This window comes from Ictalurus punctatus, chromosome 15, assembly GCF_001660625.3.
Source record: "Ictalurus punctatus breed USDA103 chromosome 15, Coco_2.0, whole genome shotgun sequence".
Lineage (NCBI taxonomy): Eukaryota > Metazoa > Chordata > Actinopteri > Siluriformes > Ictaluridae > Ictalurus > Ictalurus punctatus.
Window position 1 is genome coordinate 23,823,300 of NC_030430.2, and position 9,452 is coordinate 23,832,751.

Genomic DNA, 9,452 nt, shown 5'->3' on the forward strand with positions numbered 1-9,452 from the left:
CAATGAAAAATACACGATAAATCGAAATATTTTTTAAAGCCCCTAGCAGAACTATGCTGCCATGTGCACAGTGCATGGTGTGCGTGGACTATAGGAGCACTGGATCTGTAAATAAAGCCGTTTCTTTTATGAATTTCAGGCCAGTTTGTGTAGATATGTGATAGAAATATGGTGTTATTTTGGAGATCAGTAAGGCAGTGTTTATTTAGGTCAGGTTATTGGGGCAAACCACTGACAATGGACGATAAAAAATTGTGAGGCTTAAAATGGTTTCTAGATCTATTTCTTTACATCCATACTAATGAATGAATGAATGAATGCTTTAAATGTGTTGTGTTTATGATAATGAATGTATTTTCTTGTCCTGTGAGCTTTCTAAACCGGCACACCTTTTTATCTTCCTGTGAGATTCCTGTGAACCTTTCTGGCAAGTTTCCTAGAAGTAAAAAGAATAATAATAATAATAATAATAATAATAATAATAATAATAATAATAATAATAATAATAATAACAACAACAACAACAACAACAACAACAACAACAACAACAATGGCATAAATATTTCCATGGACTCATTTCCACCAGAGACTTATGATGAGAAGCATTATGATGAGTCAGTGACATGTTTATAAGAATGATACAATAAAATAACATTTTTATCTCATTCTGTAGGGTCCTTGAGCCCTCAACTGCGTTTACATTTACAGCATACACCCTTATCCAGAGCAACTTACGTTTATCTCATTTAAACAACTGAGCAGTTGAGGGTTAAGGGTCTTGCTCAAGGGCCCAACAGTGGTAGCTTGGCAGTACTGGGGCTTGAAATCCTGACCTTCTGATCAGTAACCCAGAGTCTTTAACGACTGAGCCAACTGGAGTTGGATTGGATTCTGTCACACTTGTAAACTGTTTAGGATATACGTGTCTACAAAATAAATAAATGCTTTGGATATTAAATCAAGTCTTTGACTGTTGACATATACTGTGTGTTCTGTTGCACTAAATGTCACTTTCTACACCAGGGGTCAGGAACCGATGGCTCGTGAGCCACACGTGGCTCTTTGACAACAATTATGTGGTTCGCCTGGTGTCTCACCCTTTACCATGTGATCATTAAAAAGGCAATAAAGGGGAATACAATATGACAAATAACATAACACCGGTGTTTTCATTCGGCCCACTGTACGTATTACTCAGCAGTACCACACTGTCTAGAATTCATGCTAGACCCGAAGCCCACATTCACATTCCTCATTCACCACTGTACAGCGTGTGTGGACTTGAACCTCACAGCGCTGGAATGCTCTTAAAACAAATGCCAATCTGCTATAACGCAAGTAATTCAGGAAATGCACTGGGTGATGACTTTTAGTGTGAACCAATGATTGACTCCAAATCTCAAAATCTATCTCCTAGTAGGAGAAACCTACAGATAGGTTGAAAAAAAGAAAGGCTCATGGAGTGCAAAAGCAAGAGAAATAAGGTTGTTTCTGCTTTAGGAGGAAATGGCAACAGCAAGAACAAACACGGAGGTGTCACGGTTTTCAGCAGTTACACTGGTGCCAAAGTGTATGTTGACATTTAAAAAAATTGAGGAAATACATGCAGGTTGGTGGGTGTGTTACTATGAACCGTACAAACTGGAGAGAAGGTTAGCGGTGACTAAAATACCTATTGGTACATACTGGAGCAAAAGCTATAATGTTGATATTGTTTAAATTATTTAAATTCAACTCGAATTATCTAATTATTTAAACATTAAGCACTTAAACAAATACTTTCAATCATATTCATCTGCTATGAGACTTTTATTCTTGATCCTATAGAACGTAAACCAGTTATACTGCTTTTAAAAGTTCTAAATCATTTTTGTAAACAACATTTAGCTATATAGGTTACATTTTGGTTCACCATACACGAGCTAACAGTCGGTACGTTAACATGGACAGCGATAATCCGATATGAACCCGATTAAGACGATACTCTGATTAAGAAACTAGCATGTAAACCGCGATTATTGGGGACCTTAATCCGATTAAAGTCATACTCGAAGTAAACACAGACGGAATTAAGACGTGTGGAGTATTTCCTGTTTTAGTCGCGTTATCGACGTGCGTTACAGACGTGTACACACCTTAATCACACCGTTAACGTCGTGTGGGAGTTTTCACCGCATTGTGAGGCAGGACACGTACACACGGCAGCGCTCGACTGTTTTATGACAAACAAGAGAGCACGGCTGCGTCCCAAACCGCGTACTTACCTGCTGTATAGTAGGAGGTACATGTATATCTCTATATACTATACAGTAGGTAAGTACGCGGTTTGGGACGCAGTCCACGGCTTCAAGCAGTCGTCTATTTGCACGTACAGCACGACAAATAATTAATTAGTAAGCTAGCTGTTATTTAGCCTACTTACTGTACAAGCTACACTTAAGCCAAATAATAGTTCTGATTCAACTCAATTCCAATCAAGCCTTGAGCCATGCCAAAAAAAAATCTGATGAGTAAATACCAAAAAAAAAATCATTCATTTAAATCATCAAATTATCAGTTGACAAATGTGTTTGTTCATTCACCAATAACTACTTCTGGATAAAGATATACTAATGTCAGCTCATTAGTTATTATTTATAATATCAATGGTATGTACAGTATTACGATAATGCCGTGATTACAAAATACAATAAAGTACATGCTTTTCAATACACTCGAAAAAGAAAAAGGCTTGGGATTCAGATTCAGCATACTTAATAAACTCAGTGTACGTTCACTACTTAGTCAGTGTGTCTACATTTTACATTTCTAATTGTACTGCTTGAATACCAATACGAACATATGCAGATAAGGATAAAAAGCAATACATGACACTACATACGACAGGAATGTAACCCTGTGTGATAAAATGATAAGCCGTGACCAGGTGTGTGTTTTTGTGTAGAACTATTTTTCCAACTAAACGAGTGGGTGTGTGTGTGTCTTAACCCGACCTTAATCCGCTGTTATTTGAATAAGTGTTACAGCCATAATAAATGTGAGGCAGGCTTGGAAAACAGTTCACATGGTGACATTTGATATTTTCTGCTATATAACTTTTGAAATCTGCAGGTTCTCTTGAACTACCTTTCTCTTTTGGGCATATCGCAATCGCAAGTATCTCAATCACAAGTCATTCAAGTGGGAAAAAGAAAACAAAAAACACCTCCCGTTGTGCCATTATCGGAAAATAATCTACAACATGCTGTGATGTGCCACTATTACCACCCCAAAGTTGATCATTCTGCAATAACAGCACGTCCCGACGCGTTTTATTCCTCTCATACAGCACCACAGCAACTTGACAACGATTATAGAGTGCAGTAAGAATGAAGTTATCCAGAAGTTAGCATCACCTTGGTTCCTTCTATAAAAAGTCAATAGGATTTTTTTTTTTTGATTGGCTTTTGGATTATTGTAGAAAATAAGCTCTGAGACCAACAAAAGTTTATTCTTCTTACACGTTTTGTTCATCGAAATAATCATCACACACCTTTCATGAATTTTGAAGCCTAAATACAATCGCCAGAAGTAAAAAAAAAAAAAAAAAAAGCTAAAGGTAGACTACAAACGGACTACGTCACGGTCACATGACTTCAACATCATCACCACTAAGCTTTTGAAGAAAAAAAAAAAAAAACCTGCAATTAGAAAATACTATAAATTGATAAATCTAAAAGTTGGAAAGTTTGAGTTGGAATAGAGTAGAAACACAACGAGGCTGTAGTAGATTCGTTTTTCTTCGTTGTTCGGCGTGATGACATTTAAGGTCCCCGACAACTTCTATAGTCCCATTTAGCCACTTGTTAGCATCTGCCTTTTTCAAGACACGTCAAAGCTTAAAAAATTAAGAGTAGGGTATTACTGATGTATTTTATGTCATATAATAAAATATGAAAAAATATCTCGAGCTTGTGTTAACCGCAGACTTTATTTCGGGGATTTAACCAAAAACCCATACAAAAAAACCCATTAACTTCTGAACCGGAAGTGCTAAAATGCCGACTCATCACCAGGTTTTAGGACTCTTTTTTACTGCACTCTATATGGTTATATATAAACACAGAGACACTATATTTACATTTACATTTATTCATTTATCGGACGCTTTCATCCGAAGCGACTTACAAATGAGGAAATACAAGCAAAGCGATATATCAAGCAGAGAAGTAGTGCTACTGTACAAGATCTATTCATTGAGTTCCAGAAGAAGAAAAGTGCGCAGAGTAGAGGTGTAAGTGCAATTTTTTTTATTTATTATTATTTTATTTTTTTATGGGTTGGTTAGGTGTTCACGGAAGACGTGGGTCTTCAGCTGTTTTTTGAAGATGGTGAGAGATTCTGCGGTCCGGATTGAGGTTGGAAGTTCATTCCACCACTGAGGAACAGTTAGTGTGAAGGTTCTGGAAAGGGACCTTGAGCCACGCTGAGTAGGAACTACTAAGCATTGGTCGTTGATTGATCGCAGATTGCGAGAGGGAACGTAAACCTTCAGGAGAGAGTTGAGGTAGGAGGGTGCTATTCCAGACAAGGTCTTGTAGGTGAGCATCAAGGCCTTGAATTTGATACAGGCGGCTACAGGTAGCCAGTGGAGGGAGATGAAGAGGGGTGTGACATGGGTTCTCTTGGGCTGGTTGAAGACGAGGTGTGCTACAGCATTCTGAATCATCTGAAGGGGTTTGATGGGGTTGGCTTGGAGGACCGAGAGTAGTGCGTTGCAGTAGTCCAGCTTTGAGATAACGAAAGCCTGGACTAGTATCTGTGTAGCCTGTTCGGTGAGGTAGGGTCTGATTTTCTTGATGTTGTACAGGATGAACCGACAGGACCGTGCAGTTGTTGAGATGTGGTCTGTAAAGGTCAAGCTGTCATCAAGAATCACCCCAAGGTTCCTGGCCGTCTTGGTTGGCTTAAGTGTGGTTGTGCTGAGCTGTACAGTAAGGTTGTGGTTGATTATATAACACCAAATACACTATCTAAAATGCGAAGGATACACAGTGCAGGTGCCAAGGTATCCATGCCATCACAAAGGAAGGAAAACACTGTCCAGAATGAACCCACAGAAAGCTGCAGGTCCCAACAAAATACCTGGTTTGCAGATGTCCTAACATACATCTTCAACATCTCCCTGACCCAAGCAGTTGTCTCTGTTTTGCTCTAAGATGACCGTCATCCCTGTGCCAAAGAAATCATTGATGTCCTGCCTGAATAACTACTGACCTGCCACACTCACTTCTATCATCATGAAGTGCTTCAAGCGGCTAGTCATGAAAGACATTATGAGCAGTCTTCCCACCATGCTGGACCCATTCCAGTATGGCTACCTTCTTAAGAACTCAACAGAGGACACTATATATGCTACCATCCCCCTGTCACTGAACCACCTGAACAAAAAGGACAATTAAGTGAGTGTGCTGTTCATTGCATTCAACACACAGCAACTAAGAGAAAAGTTGAGCCTGCTGGGCTTGACCACCACCTTCTGCAACAGGATCCTGGTCTTCCTGACTGGGAGACCTAAACAGCTTTGACTCTTCGAAGCCTGGACACCACAAGACCTTTGAAGGTGTGCTGTGCTATCTGGCACCAAGACATTAGCAACAGATCCTTTAAGTGCTGTAAGTTGTGGCGCCTCCATGGATCGGACTTTTGTCCCGCACATCCCACATTGAGATCAGGGGGATTGGTAGGCCACGTCAACACCTTGAACACTTTGTCATGTTCCTCAAAGCTTGTCATTAATGCTTTCTCTTGTCCTAGAGTCAAAACTCCTGACGACTTCATCCACCGCTACAACGTGGTGTTGGAAAAGATTAAAAAGGAATGCATGAGCAAAGCCGAAGCTTATACAAGCCTTGGGGTAGATCTCAATCTTATTGTGTCTCAGGCTCCGATTACTGAACTTGCAACGACTAACCCAGATCTGTTCATTACACTGAGGTCCACTTTTTAAAGAACGGATAGCCTGAAAAGGTTTGCTGAAATTTGCAGGGTTTTTGTTGTTGTTGTTGTTGTTGTTGTTGTTTTTAACAGGAGCTTACAGCTTCAGCTGTCCTAAAGAAAAAAGATGATGGATCCTTACTGGATATTTACAAGACCTAAACAAGTAGTTTGTATATGTACTGCCATGTGTTTGTGCCATTTATTTGTTTAGTTTTGAGTCCACATCAGGAGCTGTTTACATTAAAAGGTAGTTCCGTACCGTAAAAGACACCAAGCTGTTTGTGAAAGCTTTTTTTTTTTTTTTCATCTTTTAGCTTTTTTAAAAGATGCTTTAACAGCTTTATGGTTTTGAAAAGAGTTTTCAGGTACACAGGCACATAAAGTTCATGGTAAATGTACTGACTTCCTTCTCAGCTCTTCCCAGGCATTGCTGTGGAATTTAACTGACTTATACTGTTTAAGAATGAAGCAGTAAAGTTAAGATCAAAGTCCGTTTGTGTCCACAGTACATTGTGTGTACAGGCTTTCACGTCCATATCCGTGTCATTTCACAATTATGCCATCATTAATAACACATTGTTCATTAATGTTTCACCACTTTAGTTGAGGGGCCACACACATGATGAAGTCATGACAAGCTAATGCTTAGTTAATGATGACTGCTGTATTTGGATGTCAACAGAATTGGTGTACCATGCGCTGTGATTGGCTAATTCTGGGGTCTGTCCATTTACCTGCAGGCTGCTATGAAGAAGACATGAACATGCTTGATGACTCAGATCATAAATAATGAAAAACATTAGTTCTCACATTAATTGATATACTCTTCTAGCCTGTATGCATGCATGCATGAGGTAATGTGGATTTTTGTATGTTCCTTTAATAATTCAAGTAGTCTTACATGCATGAATTAATGCTTTTTTTTTTTCTTATGCATGAATTCATGATGATTTACATACTCTGACCGTAGCTTTATCCACAATGGAAAGTAAAGACCAATTACACCATGATCATGCGTAATAAATCATAATTCATGATGATGCACTCATTTTAGTTAATGTTTTAATTAAGGTGCTGTTCATCCATGACGTCATGAATGAAAGACTTGGAACTCGTGTTAGTTCCTGATGATTCATGAGATATTAATGCATGCAGGTAATGCGTAATTCATGCATGAATTTATGATCATTCATGTGCCCTTACTGTAAAGTGTTACCATAATAATAATAATAATAATAATAATAATAATAATAATAATAATATTCTACCTGACTAACAGTCAAAATGTTGGATGTACCTATTCTTTCATTTTGCACATTTTAAAATAACAGCAATAAGTTTAAATCCATATAAAACCTGTGGTGTGAACTGAAGAGGAGAGTTGACCAGCGTTTGAAGGATCGGGAGATGTTCTATATGGAGGAACGGTCTCAGATCCCTTGCCATGTATTCTCCAACCTCATCAGGCATTATAGGAAAAGACTCAGATCTTTCACCGTAGCAAAGGCAGGTAGCAGTGTATTGACAAAAAGGGTGCCGATAATTTCTGCTCACCTATATTTAACAAATATATATTTTTTGGATAAACCTGTGTTGTTTTTGATAGAGCATTTTTGTGATTTTTATTATGTTTTTTTTTTTTTTTTAACAATAAAGACAATTTTTCACAGCCTTCTTTGCTCATATTTACCAAGAGTGCCAATATTATACAGTGGAGGGCACTGTATGTTTACCTTCAACCGAAGGTGAGTAAAAAATATCAGCTCTTACCCAGTGTGTTCTTTATGAGCAGTGACTATTGGTCTAATGAGGGATTCCGATGCAATAAAAACATAAATGTTCCTTACTTACAGCTGTACAGAAGTATTTTTCCAAACTGAAACAAAACCTGCCCTTTTCCAATGCGACCTTACTCGATTCAACATGTATGCTTTTCATGGCCCACTAAGGAAGAATGAACAGAGATAAATATCATGTTCCACATTTCCCTTTATTGTGCAGTAGGTGAGGGGTCCTTTTTTGTTGTTGTTGCATCTAGGTTATTTAAACAATGAAATCTCACAATTATTGGTTGGATTAAGTAATAAGCCCCCCGGGTCAGTGTGCAGGTCATCTGGGATATGTCTCTATCAGTTTTACAAATCTGGAGCCTGATATTATTGCCCATTCTTTTGTGGAAAAGCTGCTCATCCTCTGTCAGATTGGGTTGAGTTCATTGGTGAACAGTAATATTCAAATCTTGCCACAGATCGGATTGAAATACTGTACAGAATTCACTTTCTGTTATATATGGGTAATAAGAATTGTGAATTTATTTGAAATTGCTTACAAAGGTCATGAACTTTTATATAGTAGGTAAGTAGGCGGTTTCGGTTTGGGACTCAGCTCGTGGCTTCAAGCAGTCGTCTATTTGCATGTACAGCACGATAAATAATTAACTGCACTCGAAGTGTTCGTAAAACTTAAAAATAAAAACACCCAAAACTGTATACGGTCCCATAACGAAGACCAACTGTATGTCGATACGTGAAATTCTGGAGGGACGTCGGACGGCGTGGCGCGGGGAAGTAATGACGTGTGACGTTAATCCATCTACGTTCTATAACATGTAAAAGGAACATGAAAGGAGTATTCTAAAAGCGACTCATGTAAACACCTTAATCAGAATATTGTCTTATTCAGAATAAGGTCAATAATTAGATTACTGCTGTCCATGTAAACGTAGTCAATGTAACCACTGCAACTCTACCACTGAGGTCTCACTAGTACACGTTAACTAGCCAATAATAATTATCATTATCATTATTATTAATGTCCAACGTTGCATCAAGTTATGGCACGGAAGAGGCAGCTTTGGCTTTGGAAACACAAATATTGAGAGGAATGCTTATTTATCTGGACAGCACTTGTTACACCACTGTACGAGGAGGACGTTTGCCTTCCGACGGCAGAAAATCAAGAGAATTTGAATTTGAATCTGATCGTATACCGATGAATGTCTCAAATAATAAACAAGCTGTTGAGGTAAATAATTCGTTCATGTTTCTCTGAGTTTTTTCGCGTATTACTTTTCTCAAATTATGGAAGCGTGCTACTGTAACAACAATAAAAAATAAATAAAAATCAGCCATATCCCATATGTGCAAAACATGCACTGGTGGTAAAGGAATAAACAACAACAATGACAACAACAACAAACAAAATCAACAACAAAAAAAAAAAAGTCCAGAGTGAAAGTTGTTTGAGTAAAAAACTGATTGTAAAGCTGATAGTAAACGGGATAACATGACAGGTTTGAAGACTTTTCAACTGACTGCTGAAAAAATGGTTAATGATATATAATGACACTGAAACTGAAACCCAATGCCATGGGTCAGTTGTTATGGTGTTATCAAAGATAACGTCTGCTGGATTTCAAGAGAAATTCATCTGAATTCTCCTCCCACTATAACCGGCAGGGAACTGATAAGACA